The 27,600-nt window shown below is 44.8% G+C and overlaps 1 protein-coding gene and 1 pseudogene across 5 annotated transcripts in view; one reads left to right on the top strand and one right to left on the bottom strand.

The window, feature by feature from the left end:
- Positions 1 to 27,600, bottom strand: part of LOC148507812 (mitochondrial ornithine transporter 1-like) — a 119,649-nt gene that overhangs the window by 57,255 nt on the left and 34,794 nt on the right. For 3 of the 5 annotated variants that reach the window (XM_088445477.1, XM_088445475.1, XM_088445479.1), the window contains exon 3: positions 12,232 to 12,313. The exons of the other annotated variants lie outside the window; for them this stretch is intronic. The gene's annotated coding sequence lies outside the window, so the exon portion shown is untranslated. The remainder of the gene's footprint in view (positions 1 to 12,231; positions 12,314 to 27,600) is intronic. 5 annotated transcript variants of the gene reach the window in all.
- Positions 16,506 to 17,946, top strand: LOC148507814 (uncharacterized; annotated as a pseudogene).

Genomic DNA, 27,600 nt, shown 5'->3' with positions numbered 1-27,600 from the left:
GGATCCCATTCTGGATCCCAGCGCTGGTACATTCCCTTCTGTGGCTAAAATGAAGTGGGGCCGGGAAGTGGCGGTATGTCATACCGCCGTATACCGCCCCACTTCGACCACTGCTCTGGCTGGCATTTTAGATTGAGATTCCATATAACAGGTAGTACTAGTTTTATTTTAACATAAAATGGCCCGAAGCTTCACTACCAAACAGCTTACAAACAATTGTAACCCTTGCCTGTCCAGGGGCAGCCACAAACAGACTTGGGGTTTAATTTTCTACATGCATATTGAGAAATCTGATATTAGCAAATTCACATAAGACACATGAGACTCCATTTTGTTACAAGATGGAGTGTGCCTGTAAGGTATTTACAACTTTAAATGCAGAACAGTAGAAAAATTATTTTGCTAGTCTTTGAGTTTCAGTAGACCTTGAGCTTACCAGATGGTGTCTAGCAAGATAAGCTTATGAATGGGGATGTATTCTAAACGGCTGTGCCTGTGTCTCCCATACACACCCATACCAAGACTCCCCTTTATTAACCTTGTAGAACAATAGATGTTTGTAATTATTGATAATATTCATGTTACATTTATCCTGAACAACCTTCTTTTGTAAGAAACGTTATAATAAGACGTGTTTACCTTTTGAATAATACACAGAGATGCTTTTACACTGAAGGAGTCCTGTCTCAGTGTTATTTTCTCTGACTATCAATTGATATACCTCAAAGAGATATCTCGATCAAGAAGTTTGACACACATAATAAGCATTGCTTAATGCTAGACTGTTGAGGATCTTAAATTGGATTCATCAAACTGAAATCAGAGTTGCCTACCCTCCCGAATTAAGGTGGGAGCTCCCGCCACCCCGCAAAGGAGGCTGAATCCCCCACATTCACAAAGCCCTGCATAAAAATCAGGACTGCGCATGCGCAAGTCCAGAGGCAAAGGGGGCGGGGCCTGAGCTTAGGACGCAGGGGGTACTCACCGGGTGCAGGGAGTCAGGAGTGTGGCTGCTACTGGCCTGGAGGTCTCATGGGCACGCCTTCCCCTGCTCACAGACTGCTGCTGGGAGAGACTGATGCTCCCATCATTCCCTGGCCAGCCTGAGATAACGGAGGGGGGAGAAGCCAACGCCGGAGGACAGGCAGTGGACACTGAAGACAGAGCCGAGAAGCTGCCTGAGGGGCCTATTCATTAAACATTAAAATTCTCTGGAGATAATTAGCTTTAGAACTCTCATGGAGTTCTAGCTAATTATAGGTGGAATTCATCATTCCACCTCTCTATAAGTATCTACTCCGAAAAGCTGTCATTTTTGCGATGACAGCTTTTCGGGTAATAGATACTTTTCCCTGCCTACACTACCTTATCGCATCTGGAAACAGTGCTGCGCATGTGCTGTTACATCTGTAAAACCAGCGCATGCGCAGCACTGCCTACAGATGCGTTAAGTTTCCTACCCCTACCGATCCCCCCCCCCGACTTACCTGTCCGCGCAGCAGCCTCCGGCTCCGTCCTGCTGGTCTGTCATGTGGTTTCCCAGCAGATCACATGACAGATTAGAGCAAAAAAAATAAAAAAAATTTCTTTTTCTAAACTTTCTTGCGCTCTGCTTCCTGAGGACGGAGCAGAGCGCCGGAGGGACTCGTCGGGGGACCTGCACACACTGATACAGGTAAGTGGATTCTGCTATTCGCCACCTCACAGTGGCGAATAGTAACTGCATCAAATGCCGAAAATTGATAATTTTCGGAATTTGATGAATACCATAATTTCCACATCCCCATAATAATGTATGGGGAGTGTGGAAATTAACGCAGGGGAATTTAGCAAAGTGCTAAGTGGCTACATGAATACCAAAATAACGTTATTTAAGGAAAATGTCCTTAAAACCGTTATTTTAGTGTTGATGAATAGGCCCGAGTGTTAGAGCTCACTGTAGCTCCTGCCAGAACTATTCATATCAGTGCCGTGGAGGAGGGAGGGGCCGTGGAGGAGGGAGGGAGATCGATGTGTGTGTGTGTGTGTGTGTGTGTGTGTGTGTGTGTGTGTGTGTGTGTATCTATTCAAGTGATGTGTGTGTGTGTGTGGAGGGGGGGAATCTATTCATGTAAGTGTGTGTGTGTGTGTGTGAGAGACTGTGTGTGGGAATCTATTCAAGTAAGTGTGTGTGTGTGTGTGTGTGTGTGTGTGTGTGTGTGTGTGTGTGTGTGTGTGTGTGTGTGTGTGTGTGTGTCTATGAATGTATGTGTGTGTGTGTGGGAATCTATGCATGTAAGTGTGTGTGTGTGTGAGACTGTGTATGTGTGGGAATCTTCATGTAAGTGTGTGTGGGAATCTATTCATGCAAGTGTGTGTGTGAGCTTATAGGAATATATACACCCATAGGTGGAACTACACACGTCCTTTGGGTGGAGCAGACCACCCATCTCCAATCTCCTCCAAAGTAATTTTCAAAAGTAGCATTTCATCCCTCATTCTATTGTTCTACATGAATAATTTGCTCCTTATTCCATCTTCACTATTGCTAATTATAATCTCTGATATGTTCAATAAAAGTTTTTTTGTGCTATTGTGTACAGCCTAGTCTCTCCAATCAGCCAAAAGTTGACAGTATGACCAAACATGAAAAAAGGTTGTTAGCATGCTACACACAACAGTAGACTGCCCACTGGGTGCTACATGATACTCAGTGGGTGTAACAAGACAAGCCCACTGAGCGTATAAGCCATGCCCACCGATCGTGTAAGCCACATCCCCTCCGGCGCGCTGCATTGGACCTTTGTTTTTTTTCAAATGTTGTGAGGTCACTGACTCCTCCATACCCTACACTACATTACTGACCCTGCTATACCCTACACTACATTACTGACGCCTCTATACCCTACACTACATTACTGACCGAGCTATACCCTACACTACATCACTGACTCCTCTATACCCTACACTACATTATTGACGCCTCTATACCCTACACTACTGACCCCTCTATACCATACACTACATTACTGACCCTCTATACCCTACACTACATTACATTACTGACCCCTCTATACCCTACCCTACGCTACATTACTCACCCCTCTATACATCACTGACTAGACTATACCCTACACATCACTGACTCTCTATACCCTACACTACTGACTCTATATCCTACACTACATCACTAACTCCTCTATACCCTACACTACTGACCCCTCTATACCCTACACTACTGACGCTTCTATACCTTACACTACTGACCCCTCTATACCATACACTACATTATTGACCCTCTATACCCTACACTACATTACTCACCCCTTTATACATCACTGACTCCTCTATACCCTACACATCACTGACTCTCTATACCCTACACTACTGACTCCTCTATATCCTACACTACATGACTAACTCCTCTATACCCTACACTACATCACTGACCCCTCTATACCCTACACTACTGACCCCTCTATACCCTACACTACATCACTGACCCCTCTATACCCTACACTACATCACTGACCCCTCTATACACTACTGACCCCTCTATACCCTACACTACATTACTGACCCCTCTATACCCTACCCTACATTACTCACCCCTTTATACATCACTGACTCCTCTATACCCTACACATCACTGACTCTCTATACCCTACACTACTGACTCCTCTATATCCTACACTACATGACTAACTCCTCTATACCCTACACTACATCACTGACCCCTCTATACCCTACACTACTGACCCCTCTATACCCTACACTACTGACCCCTCTATACCCTACACTACTGACCCCTCTATACCCTACACTACATTACTGACCCCTCTATACCCTACACCACATCACTGACCCCTCTATACCCTACACTACTGACCCCTCTATACCCTACACTACTGACCCCTCTATACCCTACACTATATTACTGACCCCTCTATACCCTACACCACATCACTGACCCCTCTATAACCTACACTACTGACCCCTCTATACCCTACACTACATTACTGACCCCTCTATACCCCTACACTACATCACTGACCGTCTATATACCCTACACTACATCACTGACCCCTCTATACCCTACACTACATTACTGACGCTTCTATACCCTACACTACATTACTGACCCCTCTATACCATACACTACTTTACTGACCCTCTATATACTACACTACCTTACTGACCCCGCTATACCCTACATTACATTACTGACCCCTCTATACCCTACCCTACACTACATTACTCACCCCTCTATACATCACTGACTCCTCTATACCCTACACTACTGACTCCTCTATATCCTACACTACATGACTAACTCCTCTATACCCTACACTACATCACTGACCCCTCTATACCCTACACTACTGACCCCTCTATACCCTACACTACATTACTGATCCCTCTATACCCTACACCTTATCACTGACCCCTCTATACCCTACACTAATGAGCCCTCTATACTATACACTACTAACCCCTCTATACCCTACACTACATTACTGAGCCCTCTATACCCTACACCACATCACTGACCCCTCTATACCATACACTACTGACCCCTCTATACCCTACACTATATTACTGACCCCTCTATACCCTACACCACATCACTGACCCCTCTATAACCTACACTACTGACCCCTCTATACCCTACACTACATTACTGACCCCTCTATACCCCTACACTACATCACTGACCGTCTATATACCCTACACTACATCACTGACCCCTCTATACCCTACACTACATTACTGACGCTTCTATACCCTACACTACATTACTGACCCCTCTATACCATACACTACATTACTGACCCCTCAATACCCTACACTACATCACTGACCGTCTATATACCCTACACTACATCACTGACCCCTCTATACCCTACACTACTGACGCTTCTATACCATACACTACATTACTGACCCTCTATACCCTACACTACATTACATTACTGACCCCTCTATACCCTACCCTACACTACATTACTCACCCCTCTATACATCACTGACTCAACTATACCCTACACTACTGACTCTATATCCTACACTACATCACTAACTCCTCTATACCCTACACTACATCACTGACACCTCTATACCCTACACTACTGACCCCTCTATACCTTACACTACTGACCCCTCTATACCCTACACTACTGACGCTTCTATACCCTACACTACTGACCCCTCTATACCATACACTACATTACTGACCCTCTATACCCTACACTACATTACATTACTGACCCCTCTATACCCTACCCTACACTACATTACTCACCCCTCTATACATCACTGACTCCTCTATACCCTACACATCACTGACTCTCTATACCCTACACTACTGACTCTATATCCTGCACTACATCACTAACTCTTCTATACCCTACACTACATCACTGACACCTCTATACCCTACACTACTGACCCCTCTATACCTTACACTACTGACCCCTCTATACCCTACACTACATTACTGACCCCTCTATACCCTACATTACTGACCCCTCTATACCCTACACTACATCACTGACTGTCTATATACCCTACACTACATCACTGACTCCTCTATACCCTACACTACTGACCCCTCTATACCCTACACTACATCACTGACCCCTCTATACCCTAAACTATATCACTGACCCCTCTATACCCTACACTACATCACTGACCATAGCGAAACTAGAGATCTGGTAATGGGTGGTCCCAGTTTCAGCATATTATGTATATATAATCTAGAGTTGCATGGGGCAGGGTGTCTATTAGAGAAAAGGGAATTATTTTTGCGCTCTCCCCCAAAAAGGGTGTGGTCACTCAAATAGGGGGCGTGGTTTTGAGAGCCACAATCTTTTCATATGCCACAGCGCTTGGCTATTCACATCAGTCCATGCCCCAGTGGAGCTTACCATCTATATTCCCTACCACATGTACACGCACACACATACACACTAGGGTTAAATTTTTGCTGGGAGCCAATTAGCCTACCTGTATACTTTTGGAGTGTGGGAGGAAACCGGAGCACCCGGAGGAAACTCACGCAAGCACAGGGAGAATATACAAACTACACACCGTTAGGGCCGTAGAAGGCTAGACCTTAATGGAGGGTTACAGGACAGACAGGGAAGGCTGGACCGGGGGGGGGGGGGGCACAAAGGCAGAAAAGAACTAGACTATGATGGGGGCGGCAGGGCAGGACTGGCTGGACAGTTGGTGCACAGGGGGCAGGGTATAAACAAATGTACCTGCTGCACTGCAGCAAGTCAGGCACGGTGAAACAGCGGCGCCACACCGGTGGCATTTCAAACATGGTGCCGCCGCGAGCCAATCACAGCTCGTGTCTGGCAGACCTGTTGTGTAAAAATAACATAGTGAAACAGCGCCCGTGGCACTGCTGACTTAATGGTATGTCGCGGAAATGGGTTAATGGTCGTCCTGTGCACCCCCGGACCACCCCTCAGTTTCGCCTAAGTACAAATGTCATTGGGATGTATGCACGGTGCAACAAACATTGCATATTTCTGTTCGTCACAATTATGTGCTTTGATTTACTGGCATGTATTCATCACATTGTATTTACTATAATACCCCACTGTTCTGCCTGAGATACATAAGTGTCCCTCTGCCACAGGGCACCTAGTGATGTCAAAGTGGCAAGTGATGATGCCACAATTGTGAGGTGTGATGGGTATTAACAGGCATCTGGTTGTTTCCTGGGTTATATCCAGGGCCGGACTCTGACCATCTGGCAGTTCTGGCAAATGCCAGAAGGGCCGATGCCAAGATGGGCCGTTCTGGCAGTCACATATCTCCCTTCCTGAACCAAGTGATAAAATAACATAGAAAAATCCCTCCCAAAATGGCCGCCAAAGAGATAGGTGGAATCTAGTGTCTGCCCGGCTGGAGACGGAGCTATTGCTGCTCATCACAGGTGCATCCACCCCCTAGGGGTCACAAGAGCACCAATACCCCCTCCCGCGATCACAACAGCCCGTGCCCCCCCCCCTCCCGCGATCACAATAGCCCCTCCACTGGTGGAGGGGTCACAACAGTTCCTCCCGCTGTTACAACAGCCCCTCCCCATGTGGGTGGCCCCCCCACGATCACAACAGTCCCTCCACCCATGGATGCCCCCCCCTCCTGCGGTTACAACAGCATCCGCCCCCCCTCACGCGATCACAACAACCTCGCGCCCCCCCATGTGATCACAACAGCATCCTCCCCCCCTCCTGCAATCACAACAGCCCCTCCCCCCACAGGTGCCGCCCCTCCTGCAATCACAACAGCATCCTCCCCCCTGCGGGTACACCCTTCCCGGCATCACAACAGCCACCCCCCATGGGTGCCCCCCTCTTCCTGCGATCACAACAGCATCCTCCCCCCACGCGGGTACCCCCCCTCCCTGGATCACAACAGCCCCTCTCTCAGTGAGTGCCCCTCCCACGATCACAGGAGCACCCCCCGCCTGATGATCACAGCAGCACTAACCTGCAGGTAGGAACCTTCTTCAATGCTCAGTTTTGTGTGTGTATGTATATATATATATATATATATATATATATATATATATATATACTTACACACACACACACACACACACATACGGTACACACACAGTAGAATTTGTCCAGCACTCAGGAGAATCTGGCTACAAAGCAGGTGCCATCCTAAAAATGAATGTATGAAGGAATCCTTTAGGCCTGAGTATACACCCAGCACTATTAAAGGAAAGCGGCATTCCAATTGATGAATAAAGTCAATATGTATTAAATAAATGACATCATAACAAATACATGTGTCGACGTTTCAAGGCGCATAGGCCTTTTCATCAGGACATAAACAGAAAGTTGTTTGTGCAATAGACACAATGTATAACTCAAATGTTGAAAATTATTTATTTTATAGGGATGGGTGTAAATAGCAGACAGAAATGGGATCTGTAGGTAGTCACAGTACTACCCTGCTCCCACTGAATCTACAAAAGGGCACATGAATTTGGATGAGGGGAAGGGGATGGGTGAAAAAATAGGGGTGATATAGTTCAGGATTGGTCCAAGTTCACCTTCCTAACCGGAAGGTTGTATACAGTCCAGGGGTATGTGAACGATGCAAAATACAATAAACAGGAAATATATATGTAAAAAATGTCTGCAGAACTGCTGTACACAAGTCTGGGGTGTTGCGCTCTGGAGGGGTGGTGTCCCGTGCCCTCCAGTCTGACAACTTACCCTTATCTTCTGCTCCCTTCTCCATTGCTCCTGCGAGATGGATGGTACAACCGCTGAGAATCTTCTATCAGATAACACCTGTAGCGGCAGGGCGGTCTGAGTCTCATGATCCCGTGAGGTCACGTGATCCTCCGCCGTCCACTGCCTCTCACAGGTCGTTCGACTCCCTTCATGGGAGACTGGTCCGTGGCGATGCAATCCGGGGGCGTGCCTCGTTACACCCCATGCGGCTGGATGTGTGGCGCCTCATGCAGGAGGCCGAATGCGGAAGTGGAGGCGTGGGGTGTGCTTGGAAACGTAGTCCAATGTGTCCAATGCGTAGCCGCCATAATGGCCTTCTTCAGGGACGTATGAAGGTATCTAATGAGAGGTGCTTTATATAGCATCACCCATGATGACGTAATGGCACCTGGGCGTATATCTGCATTGGGTGTATTTATATTGGGTATGCCCTGTATCCCATAGGAATGGTCTATAGTCTGGGATATTAATGGATGAGGTCTGCTGCAACATATGCAATATGCATAATCAAGTCCTGACCAAAGTTGTTTAACTTGTGCAGCCTCCTATGGAATCTACTGCATGGCTCAATTAATAGCCTTGTCACACATAAGTAATGTGCATAAAACCAGGTGTGCAATTTGAGCACTAAGGGCCTGATTCAGACCCACTCGCAAGCGGCTGTCCGCTCGCAAGTGGGTCGATGTTGTGCACTGCGCATGCGCACGACGGCGGGAGCTCCGTCGTGCGCATGCGCCAGACGCGACGAGCGATGGACTTTCCTTCGCTCGTTGTGTCTGATCAAAGGGGGCGTGCTGTCGATGCTGGTTGACAGCACACCCCCTTTGGTGGGCGTGCCGGAGGCGTGCCTCCCTGACGGAGGCGTTCCCAAGGGAACGCCTACCGTCAAAAGCCGGCCCACTGACATCACTAGTGATGTCAGTGGGAGTGATTTTGGCTCTGATAGAGTCAAAATCACTCCGGGCCTTGCGGTTGAAAACCTCAACCGCAGGCTCCGGCTCGCAGTGGCGATGGTCGCGATGGTCAAGACCATCGCGGCCATCAAACTGCACGCTCGTATAGGCTGTGGGTGGTGACCCACAGCTATACGAGCGTCCAGGAGGACGCTCCATAATTATGGAGGGCGGCCCTCATTCAGAGCGTGCGCTCTGCTCAGAGCGTACGGCTCTGAATGAGGGCCTAAACCCATTATGTAGTTATTCTAAGGTAATTAACCAATTAATGCTGGATGTTCTGTTAATTAACTTAACCAGTAGTAATGCGACTAATGGTATGTAATCTTATGATGTTATAATGGATTTTACCTCGTTATCGATGTTGAGGCCTAATGGGCTCTGGGCCTAATTCAGACCCGCTAGCGAGCGTTGAGCGCTCGCAAGCGGGTCGATGGTGCCCTAATGCGCATGCGCACGACGGAGGGAGCTTCGTCGTGCGCATGCGCGAGACCCGCATAGCGACATCCAAGCTGCCGCTATCGGTCTTGCACCAAAGGGGGCGTGCTGTCGATGGTGACTGACAGCACGCTCCCTTTGGTGGGCATGCCGGGGGCATTGCAGCCCAGACAGAGGCGTTCCCATGGGAATTCCTTCCGTCTGGAGCCGGCCCCACTGACATCACAAGTGATGTCAGTGGGAGTGCCAAAAGCACTCCTGGGCTTGCGGCAGCGAGACCCTACCACAGGGTCTCGTCGCAAGCCCGATGGTCGCGATGGTCTTGACCATCGCGACCATCATTTTGGCCGTTCGCATAAGCTGTGGGTGGTCACCCACAGCTATGCGAGCGGCCAGGAGGCCGCTCCATTTTTAGGTAGGAGGGCCCTGATTCAGAGCGAGCGCTCTGGTCAGAGCGTCCGGCTCTGAATCAGGCCCTCTGTGTTTTAAGTGTAAAGATGCATTTTAGCTCTTCTTTGTTTAATCTCACTTCTAGATCACCCCTCTCCAGTTTGGTGTAAGGGTTTTTAATCCTATTAGTCTTAAACCCACGGGGTTACCGTTGTGTGCCACCTTGAAATGGTTTGACAAATTATGTGTGATCAACCATTTTGGATATTCCTTACATGTTCAGCACTTCTTATGGGTAGTTTCCTAGTGGTTCTCCCTCTGCTAAGTAAATGACCAATCTTGTGTCACATGTGATATGCTCCTAAATAATGAATTGTTTATTGGTTCTTGCTGATGTAAAAGAAGTTATACCTTTGGTGGTTATGGGGCTCATTCTGCATTTTGCAATGTCTGCAGTGGAAAAAACCTCCTTGAGGTCTCTGATTAGTTAATGCTTTTTGTATCTGTAGTCTCGGTGGAATGTGGTTCTTGTTAAGAGTACGGTTAAGGTCAGGTGCCTTCCGAAACACCAGGTTCGGTTTGCTTGGAAGGAAATTTTTAAGTTGTACATCTTGTTGGAGGACAAGCCAGTGTCTCTGCAGTATTTTCCTCAATGGATTAGCCCCTCTGCTAAATTGGGTGACCATACAGGTTTTGTACTTGTTATCCAAATTTGCCTAGTGTTTAGTCTCTTCAGGAGCTAATAATGGTTCTCTATTTAATGCAAGTGCTTGCTGGAAAGCATTATCTACCAGTGTGGGATCATAATCTTTAGCTAGAAATTGGTCCCTCATTTTGCTCCCTTGTTCTTTATAGTCAGACTCTTGGGTACTATTGTATCTGACCTGGGTGAATTGACCTAATGGAATGTTGACTATCCAATTGGGGTGGTGTCCGCTAGATGATAGAATATAGCTATTTACATCGACTATTTTTTGATAACTTTTTGTTTATAAGACATCATTTTGGAAAAAGATGGTAATATCCAAGAAATTTACTTGGCTGCGGCTGTATTCTGCCGTGAAAATCAGGTTGAGGTTATTCAAATTTATGTAGGTTATAAAGTCCTGTAGGGACAATTCGTCCCCTTTCCAGATGAAAATTACATCATCAATGTAACGCCGCCAAAGGACCAAATTCGCGTCAAGCCCGCATTGAGACCAGATGGTATTTTGTTCCCATGTACTCATGAAGAGATTCGCATAGCTTGACGCGAATTTGGTCCCCATAGTGGTGCCACTCGTCTGTCTGTAAATTGATTGTCAAACCAGAGGTAGTTGTGTTGAAGTATAAACTGAATAGTTGTGATAAGGAAATCTCTTTGGTCTATGTGTAGTTTGGTGTCCATCGTGAGGACATGTTCTATGGCCTGTAAACCCGGATTATGGTCTATGACTGTATAGAGTGATGTTACATCACACGTGCACAACCAATAGTCTGGTTGCCAATCTATCTGTGTTAGAGCTATATAAAGCACCTCCCATTAGATACCTGCATAAGTCCCTGAAGGTGGCCTTATACCAGCAGCTTCTAATATGTATATATATGTATGTATGTATGTATGTGTGTATATATATATATATATATATATATATATATATGTGTGTGTGTTATTATGTATATATGTATGTAGTATTCACTCTAGGTCCAGCGCCGGGCAGGGCGTCAGACCTAGAAAAAGGGCAATTGTGCACGCGCGCCCGAAAGGGGGTGCGATCAATGAAAAGGGGGCGTGTCTTTATGACCCCATCCCATTTTCGTCACTTTTGAGTGCGTGCCCGCCACTTAAGGACATGCTGGGCAGCTCCCAAGTGCTGTGGTCAATGTGTATGGATGCCTGGTGCCCGGCATCCAGTTACTGGCAGTGACCGCTGCACCGCCATTTTCCCTACCCGCTGGTGGGGACAAAACCTGCAGGCTGTTTCACAGGGGCACCGCGTCAGAGGTCATGGTGCTTTCTGCCCTTTAGAAACAGCCTAGCGGGAATGCTATATATGTATTGTCGAACTCTAAAATGTTAAATACACTACAAAATATGCCTTATATTTCAGACTTTTAACAAAATCCCAGCTTACATTTCAAATTGGCCTAAAACACAATATCAGATTGTTCTGTCCGAAAACTTTTAAAATAGACCTTGGATTGATTGGGAGTGTAAATACCGTATGTTTGCTTCAATTGTTAGCTTGGACAATTGGAATTTGTTGGTGATCAAATAAACCCGGTGCGGTAATTGTCTCTGGTCTGCAGAAAAACAACAAGACGGTCAGATAACATACAAAATGCTAAGGATATGCAGATCTTTAATTGTAGCTCCTGACTGCATTTTGTTTAACACACCCTGTGCATGCCATTATCTGTACATTTTACTATAAGTTGTATTTAAGATGTATATATAGTACAGATCAGACATTTATATTAGAATTAATAGTGACATGTCCAATGTATTATATATATCGTGGCTCACACAATACAAACCTACCTCCTACTCAATAATTTACACATAGTAGTCAAACATACAACCAACGGTTTACACCAAAGTACAAGTATATGAAAGAGAAGAAAACCAGTTATACATATAGTCCAGGGACGGGACCACATATTAACATCGTGTTTGGGGTCATAATGTACAGAATTGTGTTAGCAGTAAGCCGGTGGTTGTGAATAGATTGTCGCACATTGCGGCAAGCAGATATTAGCAAAGCCGGATTTATGTTTAATATAGCATATAACAATGGTTCATTTGAACTAGCTTTTCAGCGGGAACCCAGAGGTGAACATCTGCAACAGCATCCTGAGCCTAGGCATCGCCCACTGTTTGAACCAACCAATGACCCACAGTGAACTGGAAACATACTGCCCCTGGACCAATGGTAGAAGACACAGCCTGCTATTATACACACCCATAATTTAACTGTATAAATTAGGCTCCCCTGGTCCAGAGAGTAGTAGTTGTATTCTACTGGTCATCTGGTGACGACTGTACTCTGGATCCAGGGAGTGCATGTGAACGTATGTATACTGGTTTGTAACTCTGACGTTTTTCCTGAATTGTTTTATACCACTGTATAACTTGTGATAATAACGTTATATCCTTTTAATACAATATTTACCTTTGTGCGTTGGACCACAGAAGCTGGTGTGTGTGTTCACTTGTTTTCACCTAAGATTATTATACTGTGAGATTATATATATATATATATATATATATATATATATATATATAGTGCACTGTAATTTACATTGTGATTTGATATGAAGACAGCGACTATTCCGCATACTGGTGGTGTTACAATAAGGGAAGGTATTGCGTATGCGTCACACGTTGCGTACACTGTGCATCCACATTTGCGTATCACCATACGCAAGGTGCGTCCACTTGGCATCAACAACCATAGAGAAATTTAATTAGGATTTCACAGTTGGGCCCTCTGTCCAGTCCATCTCACACTCGCGGACTAACAGGACTACTCAGATGTTGGTCTTACAACAAAGGGTGGAGACGTGTCACTATAAGGTAAAACAATTTTTGTTTTAAAACTATCTAATGTTGTTAAACCACGTCTGTCTTGTATAGTCTCAGAGGTGCTGGTGCGAACCAAGGGACAACAAAGAAAAGCTATTTTTTTTTTGGTCTGTTGGTGTGAAATTACGCATAGTGAGATAACAAAAGCTCAGTTCATGCCTAAACATTTAGGTAGCATGCAGCGGAAGTTGTCCGCCTGGGTAACTTCCGGTGCTTATGGGGAACGTGGAAGCATATAAAAGTACCAATCATTAACAGCAATAAGAATACAGTTTACATTTTATTGCCAGATTTGATTGTTAACGTGTGATAGTTTTGTACACAGGCATGCAACGATACACGTGCATGCGTACACAGACACACACATGGCAACAGTACGTGCATGGGTGCATAGAGAGGCACAAGCGGCGCGAAACGCAAGTACGGTTGAAAGTGCGTAAATTTGCCGCACTATTAGCACTGGGTTAATACATCAAAAAATTAATGTATCTATCTATCTATATATATTATATATATATGTGTGTGTATATTGACAAAAATAACTATCGTTTTGAATAGGATTGCGTAGAGATGCACAAGCGGTGCGAAATGCAAGTACGGTTGAGAGTGCGTAAATTTGCAGCACTATTAGCAATGGGTTAATACATTAAAAAATGAATGTGTATATATATATGTATATTGACAAAAATAACTATCCGATTTGAACAGGATTACTGTAATATTTTACAACAAAGTGTAAAACCTCTGGGAAAGTACTGTTTCTGTGAAGTGATTTTTCTGTACAGAAAATATAGTTTCTTTTGTGTGTGAACAGTTGAAAGAGAATTGCATAAGTGTGTGAACCAGAAAGGTACTGCAGTAAAACGCTGAACAAAGAGAGATTCCGGTTGCGTGTAAGGATCGCAACCACACGTTGAAAGGTGCAGGAAATGTGTCCTATTTGAAATCGATTTCCAGGTGTGAGGCTGTCTTATTCAGACCTCAGGTGCAGGGGGCATGTCCTAGTTAAACTGCCTCTGTAATTGAAGACACATAGATAACCAGTAACTGTGTGTCTTGCGATTGGACCGCACGTTTGTGTATTATATGCATAGAGTATAATATGCAAGCGTGATCTGTGTAAAAGAAAGGAAATTTCACTGATTCTCTCGGTTGAAAAGTCCTGGTTGAAGTCCACTGAATGGGTTGGTGACGTTTCCCATCCGGAATTCTAGTGGAAATAAACCAAAGTAGGTAGGTACCCCCGCTATATGCGTTGCCTGTTGTAGAACGGTCAGTTGCATATTGACGGGAAGAAGTTCTATGGGAGTACTTAGAAAGAATCCCCTACGGTATCCTAAAGAAGTAGGGTGATCAGGGTGTTCCGTACGTCTCCCAGTTAGTAATAGAGTTGAATTGGTCTCCCCTGTCTGTATGCTGTGGGCGGCCATTTTGGGTAGGACTTGTTGTAATGTAATCCTGCTATAGAGACGTGTTTGCAGTGAAAGAACACTGTACACTTTAAAGCTAATCACATTGATGTTCCTGGTAATCACATGTGTATATACCTCATTGCTAGTTCTCATTAACAATGCATCAGTCTATCTACTGATGTAAGATACATACTAATATGATACTCTGTCTAATGCCGTGCAGAACGTGGGGGAGGGGGGGGATGGAGGAGATGGAGGAGGGGGGGGAAAGGGAAAGGGGAACTCTTCCAATAATGATAATCAGTAAAGTCCTCAATCAAATCCCAACCTCCTAACTTGTGATATGGGATCATAGTAGATGTAAATGTATGATCCTGCTATCCTTCCTGCCGGAATAAACTTGGAAAGTTTAAAAGGTTGCATTGAGTTACTTGGTCTTTGGTAAGATATATTGATCCTTAATGTATTATAATATCACCTAAAGTGAAATGTCCGCTCTCACTACAGTGAGCATGCGCAGTCAGCGCGTTGTGTACTAGGTCAGGCACACTCTAGTCACGTGACTGACGCGCAGTGGAGAGCGCGAAAGTGGTTTAATCTTCACCACGTGTGGGGCTAAATGCAGGTATTTAAAGCCAGTTACTGTGCCCTCCAGACCACCTACCCTCGAAAAAGTCCCTACAGGGGACGAAACGCGTTGGGGACATTACAGCGACCCACCTTTTAACCTTGAACCTTCACATCACCAGTGAATGTGTTTCTTGTCATTTTTATATTACCCTTATATACCTGTACCACAAGGAGCAATTTGTATGTGGACAGGCAATAAAAACTTTATTTTCACTCCCATTGAGTCCATGTAATAGTGTATATATGGTCTAGCCGGACTGACAGCCACCCCCATACCCACACACATTGGACCGTCGAGCAAGGACTGCAGGTGAACTAGCGGAACCGCGGCAGAATCTGGGTAAGTCCTTACCAATACACCATATTTTACACCACTCTTGCCTGCCTGCACCTGATGCTCTGGTTCTCCTTTTCTTTGCATATGGGCAACGTTTGAGGAGGCGAGCCGGGAGACCGAACATTATACCAGTGGACAAAAGGGAACTTTTTTTGCTTATCACATACCATTAATAACTGTCCATAGAAAGACCAGTGGATGGTCTTATAAGAACATACTGCCACAAGTTATTGCTGACCTAGGTTTTTTTGGGGGGGATTACAAAGTGACTGAACTGATGTTTAAGTGAACACCCTACCTACAGTCTACACGGTGGTTCGCCCCAGGATTTACACATTCCATCTCTCCCCCAATCCCCCCCGCCCCATTTCATTAATCTCACGTATGCCCATGACTTAGACCTTTGGCATCACAAACAACATTGGTCAACCATATCCATAATTCTAACTCAGAGTGCTCGCACTTACCCCTGTTGATCCATTACATATAGTACAAAATCAAATACGCCTGTTAAAATCACGCAATTTGAGGATGAAACATAATTGTCTGAACTTGTGGCAACGAGAATGGGAAATTCAAAGAGAAATGAGTAAGGAGCAGAAAACTGTCACTTTAGAAAGAGTGAAAGCAAGTGCATCACCGCCACCATATGTGGGAGGAGAAAGAGTTACAACCAGTATAACTACAAAAAATGAAAATAACTGTAACCTATACCCTGTACTAACTAATTTGGAAAGTTTTTATTCAGGAAGAGATGATGACCATACCCTGGTCTCGGCCATTTCTCATGCTCTCAGCTTCCAAGAAGGGCAATATTCCCAAAGTAAAGGAGAGGCTTCAGCAGATGCAGAAGAAGTGGCTGGGACCAGCAAAGCAGGTAAGTATGGTGCCATCCATAGTACTGAGACGGTAAGGCCCGGAATTAATTTGGAAAATAGTGAAGTAGCAGGAATATACCCTGTTCGCACAATAACAGTTCCCAGTGGGAAAGCGGACAGGCATGGGGTAATTCCTGTTACAAATGTAGACATGTATTGCCCTTGGACTAGGTCCGAATTGCGGTCCATTATCACAGATTTTACAGACCCCAGAAAAGATTTGAAGGGTTGCAAAAATTTTTATCAAGGACTTGGGTAATGCTGATGAGCATACTAATAAAGATTGGTGGATAGTGCTGAAAGCTTGTCTTCCTACCAGTATCGACATCCAAAAATGTATTGAAGATTGTCGACTGGAAGAGGACAAATCTTTATCTGATGCAGACAACCAAAGTAATGTAAGGCAAATAACAATCCAACTGGCCACATACTTCCTAGTTGCAGTGGACTGGAAGAAAATCTTTACTATAAAACAAAAAGATAATGAGACCGCAATGGATTATTTTACAAGGGCATTACAAGGAATGGCTAAATATACTGGGGTAGCCGACATAAAAGATGATATACGTCACCGGGAAGTAGCCGTATCAGTACTAATGGATGGATTTAAAGAATCTTTGAAAACAAGGGTACAAACCTCACTGCCCAATTTGAGGGGTATAACTGTAGATGCCCTTAGGGAATCTGCCTTCCAACATGATAAAAACATAAGTAAGCACAAGGAAGAAAGAGCAGAGAGGCTAATGACGGTAAGTATCCAGGCTCTGGAAAACACACACACACAACCACTACAAAATAACACATATGGGGAACAAGGAGTAAAGAGAGGCAAATGTCATAGGTGTAACGAAGAGGGACATTTCATCCGACAGTGACCGAACAAACCAGTTAGACATAACTACCAAGCACATAGAAAACACTATGAGCCACCTAGACGAGATTATGAAAACCATAAGAGGGACTTTGAACTACATAGAGGGGAAACACATAGATACCCACCCAGGAGAGACTGGCAGGACTCCGAACCATCACAGTTAGTACCCCCACATAGCATAGCTGCCAATATTCTGCAGGAAAACATAAACCAACAATAGGGACTAGGTCACACTTGTGTCATACAGCCGATTAGATTGACTAGAGACCTTAAAGAAGAACCGGAGGTCATAGTTAATGTGGTCAGTAAAAGACAAACTTTCCTTGCGGATACAGGGGCGGCCAAATCTGTTAGAATATCTTCGCTAGGTTTAATAACTATGGATAAAACAATTTCGGCAATGGGAGTAACGGGACAAATGCAACATTACCCTTTGACTAAATCTGCAGAAGTTACGATTGGGCCTCTGCATACCAAACATTCTTTCCTTTTGGCTACAGCAGCCCCGACTAACTTACTCGGCAGAGATCTCTTGTGTAAAATGGAATGTATAATATATTGTACACCTGATGGTGTGTTTTCAGATATCCCTGGAAATCACGCTCAGGAAGTGCAAGATATGTTAGATACTCCTCAAAGACTAATGTTGCATTCTACCTTTCTAGATTCATGTCCATCGCAGGTAGAGGAAATGATCTCACAAATACCTGGTTTCCTATGGACTAAGGATGGACAAGACATTGGATTGATGGCAGATGTAGCTCCAGTAGATGTTCAATTAAAAGACGGTAGAGTAGCTCCAAAGCTCCCACAATACCCTCTGAAACCAGAGGTGGAGTTAGGGGTGTATCCTGTCAATGAACGTCTACCGCAGCATTTAATGCAGGTCAGAACATCCAGTAAAGCCAACAGTCCCATCTTCCCTGTGAAAAAGAGTGGTGGGAGGGGCTACAGGTTAGTGCAGGATTTAAGAGGGGTAAACAAAATAGTTGAGAGCCAATTCCCCATAGTACCTAATCCAGCTGTCATCCTAATGCAGATCCCTTCCACCTCTACCTATGTCACTGTTATTGACCTCTGCTCCGCTTTCTTTTCTGTTCCTCTTCACCCTGACAGTCAGTACCTCTTTGCTTTCTCCTACAGGGGAGTGCAGTACACCTGGATCCGCCTCCCCGAGGATTAATTGGCAGCCCAAGTATTTTCTCCCAAGCCTTACATGACTGCTTACAATCCTTTCAACCAGAGAATGGATCGGTCCTGATACAATATGACTTGTTGTTATGTTCTGATTCATTTGAGTCCTCACTGACAGACGCTAAACAGCTTCTGTTTCATCTCTCCCAGACAGGACACAAGGTTTCAAAAGAATAAATTGCGGTTGTGCCAGACAAGGGTTAAATACTTGGGACACTGCATGACACAAGGACTGAGACATCTGACCACAGACAGAATACGAGCCATACATGACATGACACTGCCACAAACCCAGCAACAAATCCGTACATTCTTAGGAATGTGTGGATGTTGCCGGAATTGGATTCCAGGTTTCTCTATTTTAGCATTACCACTACAGGAAATGGTCTCAAACAAACCCGAAAAAGTTTCTCACACTGAAGAATCCGAGCTGGCGTTTGAGAAACTAAGAGAGTGCTTGACAAGAGCACCTGCACTGGGAATGCCCGATTATGAGAAACCATTTGACCTATACAGTACAGAGTCTGCTGGGTGTGCGGCAGGCGTTTTGTCACAAAGACATGGTGATGCCAGCAGACCAGTAGCCTACTACAGTACACAATTGGACACTGTAGCACGGTCTCTCCCTACTTGCCTAAGAAGTGTAGCTGCAATAGCTTTGCTGGTAAGTAAAAGTGAAGATGTAGTGCTAGGACATGACTTGACAGTCCATACACCTCATGCAGTATCAGCCTTGCTAAATTCAGCACAAACCAGGCATGTCTCATCTGCAAGGTTTACGAAATGGGAGTTCTCACTGATGGCACTAGTAAACATCACCATAAAAAGGAGCAATACACTAAATCCTGCAACATATTTGCCTAGTGTGCCTTGTAATGCACAAAGGGTGGAGGATGAGAACTCTGGTGGGAGGATTTAGTACAGATACTGATACACAAGACTGTATGGAATATTTAAATGAGACCTTCACTGCGAGACCTGACATAAGTGACAACCCGTTAGTGAAAGCAGACTTTACGTACTATACAGACGGTAGTTGTCACAGACAGATGGACTCAGGAGACCTGTGCACCGGATATGCAGTTGTAGATGACGAAGGTATCATAGAAGCTGAGCCCCTTGGGCCACCCCACTCAGCACAAGTCGCTGAACTGGTAGCTCCTGACCAGGGCATGTGAGTTGGCAGAGGATAAGTCAGTTAATATATACAAGGATTCTAGATATGCTTTCGGAGTGGTGCATGATTTCGAGGCCCTATGGCGCCTCAGAAATTTCATGATGGCAGCTGGCACACCAGTAGCGCATGCGTCACACATTAAAAGACTGCTGACGGCCATACAGAAACCAGACAGAGTGGCTGTTATCAAGTGTAAGGCTCACACTTACAACCAAGACCCGGTCTCACTTGGTAACAGCTGAGCAGACGAAGCTGCTAAACAGGCAGCAAGCACCAGCATACAAACATATACACCACTGATGACATTTCATACCATAGACACACAGAAATTAATTGAAATACGAGATTTGTGTTCCCTACTGGAGAAGGCGGTCTGGAAGGCGAATGGTTATGGCCAAGATTCCTCAGGACTATGGAGAGATAGACAAGGTAAGCCAGTAGCCCCCAGAGCATATCTCCCAAGCTTGGCTGAGGCGGCACATGGTCTGACTCATTTGGGTAAGGAAGGTATGTGCAAATTGGTAAGAGCTTACTGGAGTGTGCCAGGGTTCTCTTCTCAGGCGAGCAAGAAAGCAACAGAGCCATCCCATATTCCTCGTACAGACAGACCTTTCCAGGTAATACAAATCGATTTCATGCAGTTACCACCCTGTAGGAATTCCAAATATGTATTGGTGTGCACTGATGTATTCTCGAACTGGGTAGAGGCATTCCCTGCTGTTTCAAATACTGCCGTGTTTACCGCAAAGAAAATTGTACAAGAAATTGTGTGTAGATATGGTATCCCTAAGATTATTGAAAGTGACAGGGGTACCCATTTTACTGGTGAAGTCTTTCAGGTCATGTGTAAGCTTATAGGCATTAATAGTAAACTTCATACTCCCTACCAACCCCAAGTCAGTGCGAAGGTGGAGAGAATGAACAGCACTATTAAGAACAAATTGAGCAAGGTGATGACTGAAACGGGATTATTGTGGCCAGAGGCACTGCCACTAGTATTGTATAGCATCAGAACCACTCCCAGATCCCCACTTAACCTATCACCCTTCAAAATCCGTTTTGGATGACAGCCACACATAATGATAGATCCCCAGGACGATTTGAAGTGTAACAATGAAGTGACAGTACAATACCTTGTCAGGATGAGCCAGCAGTTGAGAAATCAGCAAATAAACTTGAAGCTGGCGATACCTGACCTACCAAACACTAACTGTCATGATATCGAACCAGGGGACTATGTTATGATTAGAAATTTTCTACACTCAGGTTGCCTAATAGACAGGTGGGAAGGACCATACCATGTTTTGTTGACCAGCACGACATCACTGAAAGTAGCCAAGAGATAGACTTGGGTCCACTCCTCCCATTGCAAGAAGGTCGCTAACCCGGAGAGTACTCGTGAAGTAGAAAAAGGTGAATCCACACTAATATCGCTTGAGAACCTGTTCTGGGAGGACTGAAAGGCAGCACTATTGAACTGTACCTGAGCGTATCAGAGAGTTATTGGAGGACTGTTATTTCAAGATGGAGTGTCTTCAATCAAGAATTGTTTTGTTCCTGTTTTCCCTTTTAACTTTTATTTTCATCAGGACATTTTGTTTTTGTGAGAGCCCCCGAGAAGTCGAGTATAGGTCTGGAGGTGGTTCTGATGGAGAAGACGAGAACTTAGTAGAATCCCAGGATCAGTCTATCACTTTGATCAAAGCTGGAATAAGTAAGAGGTCTAGTCGTCACAGAGTCCGGAGACAGTGTGATGGGCTATTGTCTGAGGAATACTGTATCTGTAAGTACTGCAAGCCATAATTGAGGATGAGTGCATCCAAAGATGTCAGTCAAGTAGTAATGTCGAATTTGACAGACACCCTTTGAGTGATTACCACTCATTAGTGGGTAAGGTTCTCAACCAAACGGAGTGTTGGGTGTGCTCACAAGTACCTCAAGGACAGAGTAATTCGGGATTAGTGCCATACCCATTAAAGTTAGCAGAGGTACTTGAATTACATGGGGGGAGACTGGTGGACAGAAAATATAATATATCTAGACCCCCAAGTCTTAAGCTCCACCAGTACCATGTAGATAGATCCCTGGTATGTTTAAACCTCACCAATTTCAGAAAACCAGGAAATTGGGAGGTGATCTGGAACAATCAGACAATGACCTATTCACACAGAGCTGATAATGAGCCTATCGATTCTGAAGTTGTACGCAGAATTATTGCAAGTGTATAGGTACACGCGTAGATACGACAAAGTAATGGTTGGCAAAGTATCACTAGGGTACTGTGCAAATATTATACAACCGGAAACGTGTACTGGTCAAATGGGGGAGATGGGGACAGGATTCTTTGTCAAAATAATGTGTTCAATGATAATGATGCATTCTGTTCCTTATGTTCTCCCAGATGGTGTATTTCATATGTGGAAGTAAAGCGTACAAGTGGCTCTCTCCGAACTCTGAAGGTTTATGCCATCTCGGAAGGGTACTACCAGAAATCATGACCCTTACACATGATAAAATGGTAGAAATACACTACAACTCTCCCCCTCCTTATACCCATACTCATTATGAACACATTTATAAGAGACACCTCATAGACAGGGGAGAACCCTTAGCCTCAAATTTGATCCAGGAATCCACCGGGATTCAATTTCTCATCGTCTTAGATATCACCCGTATGGCCAGAGGAGTTATAAATTATAGGTACATCCAAGTGTTGGCGAATTTGATTGATAATATCACTGAGATGTATGATGACACCTTCAGGTTTACTGGTAGGGAGTTGCAAGCCTACAAGAAAGAGCTTGTGCAACACAGGATGGTTTTGAACTATGTCACGGCTGTAACAAGTGGATACTGTGTAACATTAGCAACGCAGTATGGAGTAAAATGCTGCACTTATATCACCAAAAGTATGGATGATCCGAAGGAGGTGATTGAGCAGAAAATGGATAAAATACTGCAGCTGAAGTAGGAATTTAGGAAGAAGCACAACCTCACTTTAGTGGCCGTGGGCAAGGAATTAACTGGATGGGTCAACTGGTTGAACCCACTCAAGTGGTTCTCTGGGTTAGGAGAGTGGGCACAAGAAATGGTGGTGAATGTAGGGAAACTTCAACTCTGTATCCTAGGTATCATCATACTTATCGGCCTGATATTCAGATGTATTCCAATTGTGACCCGGCAAAAGTGGGCAACCAGAAATACAAATTTAACGAGCCTGAGGAGGGGCAGTGTTGAAAATGTGGCAGATTTGGCGTATGATCCGACAATTGAAATGATGATCAGATAGTGATAGGAATGTGTGTGTATATATATATATATATATATATATATATATATATATACACACCTAAGTTATCAATTAGTGTTTGTATTTACTTGTTTTTGTTTTTTTTGAGGTTTGATAGTTTATGGAGACTATCAAAGGTTTGGACTGTTGAAGTAATAAATATTAAATACACTACAAAATATGCCTTATATTTCAGACTTTAACAAAATCCCAGTTTACATTTCAAATAGGCCTAAAACACAATATCAGATTGTTCTGTCCAAAAACTTTTAAAATAGACCTTGGATTGATTGGGAGTGTAAATACCGTATGTTTGCTTCAATTGTTAGCTTAGACAACTGGAATTTGTTGGTGAAAAACAAGAAGGTCAGATACCATACAAAATGCTAAGGATATGCAGATCTTTAATTGTAGCTCCTGACTGCATTTTGTTTGACACACCCTGTGCATGCCATTATCTGTACATTTTACTATAAGTTGTATTCAAGATGTATATATAGTACAGATCAGACATTTATATTAGAATTAATAGTGACATGTCCAATGTATTATATATATCCTGGCTTTCGTGGCTCACTCAATACAAACCTACCTCCTACTCAATAATTTACACATAGTAGTCACACATACAACCAATGGTTTACACCAAAGTACAAATGTAGAGAATTGTAGAGAAGAAAACCAGCTATACATATAGTCCAGGGACAGGACCACATAACATCGTGTTTGGGGTCATAATGTACAGAATTGTGTTAGCAGTAAGCTGTTGGTTGTGAATAGATTGTCGCACATTGCGGCAAGCAGATATTAGCAATGCCGAATTTATGTTTAATATAGCATATAACAATGGTTGATTTGAACTAGCTTTTCAGCCGGAACCCAGAGGTGAACATCTGCAACAGCATCCTGAGCCTAGGCATCGCCTACTGTTTGAACCAACCAATGACCCACAGTGAACTGGAAACATCCTGCCCCTGGACTAATGGAAGAAGACACAGCCTGCTATTATACACACCCATAATTTAACTGTATAAATTAGGCTCCCCTGGTCCACAGAGTAGCAGCTGTATTCTACCGGTCATCTGGTGACAACTGTACTCTGGATCCAGGGAGTGCATGCGAATGTATGTATACTGGTTTGTAACTCTGACCTTTTTCCTGAATTGTTTTATACCACTGTATAACTTGCGATAATAATGTTATATCCTTTTAATACAATATTTACCTTTGTGTGTTGGACCACAGAAACTGGTGTGTGTGTTCACTTGTTTTCACCTAAGATTATTATACTGTGATATATATATTGCACTGTAATTCACATTGTGTTTTGATACGAAGATGGCGACTATTACACATACTGGTGGTGTTACAATAAGGGAAGGTATTGCGTATGCGTCACACGTTGCGTACACTGTGCATCCACATTTGAGTATCGCCATATGCAAGGTGGGCCACTTGGCAACAACAGCCACAGGGAGATTTAATTAGGATTTCATAGTATGTAAATATAAAAGTGTATATATATATTATATATATACACACACACACACACAGTATATGTATGTGTGTGTGTTTATATTATACGGATGGTACTCATTCAGGCAACTTTTTAAGCTGGACACCGTGGCCCCAAGGGGCCTGAATGAGTACTATCCATATAATATTTTTTTGGGTAAAGATGACAATGTTGGCACAAACTTAGTGATTTTTCTACATATACTGTGTAGATTTTCTATTAGATTTTCTATTGTCATTTTGTTTATTTTTCCGCAATTTGTTATTAGAATTATAGTTTATTTGTTTCTTTTTTAACTATATGTGTTTTTGTATAAATAATGGTTTCTACATATGGTATTATGGTGGGCGTGTCCCTTCCCTTTGAGCCGATTTGATTAGACTTTTTATCATAATTTGTAATGGTTAGACACCTATTTTTAATTTTGCAACTGTGTGAATTGCGATTTGTGATTTGGTTCCCACTATGGGGGATGCTGGGCCTTTGTGTTACATATATTCTTTATATTGTCTATTCTATTGCTGGTATGATAGGCTCCGATGTCTCTGCTGAGGTTGTGCAGTATTACAGCAGTTGTGGGGCGTCCCTGACTCTAGCGCTATGTCGCTAGCCAATGTCCTACTTTGTTTTCTTAGCTAGGTCTGCCTTGCCACTTCCTGCAGTGATACATGGCACTTCCAGTTGGCGGAGCTGAGGCTTTCAACCCCTCTATTTTGCTACAGGCTTGTCTCTTTAATACCCTTTGGGGAGATTGGTTATTGGTGGCACTAGTAAGTTTAACCTACTGTTGTAGTCTGAACCATTGTGCAGGGACCATGGGCATCCCCTCTAATATACACATACACTTCCTGGTTTGGGATGTGGGAGGTGTCCCACTAATTGACATGGCTATACAAATTGGCTTCAGGGGTAGGTGGGTCATGGGTCTTATTGACCCGCAGGTCCCTATGTAACCTGGTTGATATCAACCAGGTTGGTCTGCATGCACGGCAATGGTCGAAATCGATATTGTCCACACGTGCCAGCGCCTCGCAGGTCGTTACGGGGTTGAAAGGGGCCAAAAAATGCACGATATGAATGATAACGATATGATCTATATCGTTATCGTTCATATCGTGCATTTTTATCATACCTTGTGTATGAGAAGAGGTAATCACACATTAGTTAAGGGTCCACTGAAGGCTGAATAATAATGGACGTTTTTTTAGTATACCCATCCCTATTAGAAATGCTTTGCTGAAAGTGTAAAATCAAATGATAAACCATCTGCCTTTGCCCTGTGGAAAAGTGATTTGGCTATGATCACTGGTATAACTACCGTAGGTTGCAGGGGTGCGGCTGCCAGTGGCGTAACTAGAGCAGTGCGGGCCACGTGCCCTGGGTGCCATGGGACCGGCGGAGCGGGGGTACGCCGCTGGCCACGGTACCGGCCCGCCCTAGTTAGCCAGTGTAGTGTTAACTGCAGTGAGTGCGGTCAGCACTACACATTTACACAGGACCAGCGCTAGGCTTCCCAGCATCGGTCCTGTGCTGCTCAGCTGAGCCCCTTCCCTCCCCCTGAGCGCTTGCCCAATAGCGCCAGGAGGAGGGTGGCAGGCAGGCGGGCTCAGGCTGTGCTAACACACACATCGCCGCCAGCGCTGGCGGTAATGTGTGTGTTAACCAGCAGCCAATGAGAGTCAGACAGACTCTCATTGGCTGCTGCTGCACACACATCACCGCCAGCGCTGGCGGCGATGTGTGTGTTAAACAGCAGCCAATGAGAGTCAGATAGACTCTCATTGACTGCTGCAGCCGCAGCGCCCACTGCAAGAGCCGGCTCCCTTCTGGCTCCTGCAGTGGGTAATGGGAGAGACGTCATGACGTCTCTCCCATAATGCAGAGCGCGCCAGCCCAGGAAAACTGACGTGCAGACGGAGGCGGGAGCGTGGATTCAGGTAAGAATTTTATTTTATTTGTTTCATTTCCCCCGTGTATATTTATAGGGAGGGGGGGGACCACCACTACTGGGGGCCACTACTAGGGGGGATACTACTGGGGGCACTGCATTGGGGGGGACCACTGCTGGGGGCACTGCATTGGGGGGGGGACCACTACTGGGGACTACTACTGGGGGGATACTACTGGGGGCACTGCATTGGGGGTGACTACTACAGGGGGTACTGCATCAAGGGGGACTCCTACTGGGGCAGCCCCTATATAAAGGGCACTTTATAGTTGGGACTACTACTGGAGGCACTGCATTGGGGGGTACCACTACTGGGGGCACTCCTACTGGGGCACTATATAAGGGGCTTACTACTGGGAGCACTGCACAGGGGGGACCACTACAGGGGGCACTGAAAAGGGAGAACCACTACAGGGGGCACTGAAAATGGAGAACCACTACAGGGGGCACTGCATAGGGGGGATAACTACTGGGGGCCTGCATAAAGGGCACTACTGGGGGCCTGCATAAGGGCGGATCACTCCTGGCGGCACTGTATAAAGGGCACTGCATATAGGGATCACTACTGGGGGGCTGCATATGGGGGATCACTACTGGGGGCACTGTATAAGGGGAACTAATGGCGTGCTGCATAAGGGGGACTACTACAGGGGGAACTGTGTAAGGGGCACTGCATATGGGAGATCACTACTGGGGGCCTGTATAAGGGGAGCTAATCGGGGGCTGCATAAGGGGGACCACTACTGGGGG

Source organism: Taudactylus pleione, unplaced genomic scaffold (assembly GCF_031769625.1).
Source record: "Taudactylus pleione unplaced genomic scaffold, aTauple2 ptg000381l, whole genome shotgun sequence".
In the NCBI taxonomy this organism is placed as follows: Eukaryota; Metazoa; Chordata; class Amphibia; order Anura; family Myobatrachidae; genus Taudactylus; species Taudactylus pleione.
The sequence above is the reverse complement of the archived record's forward strand: the minus strand, read 5'-3'. Positions and strand labels throughout refer to the sequence as shown.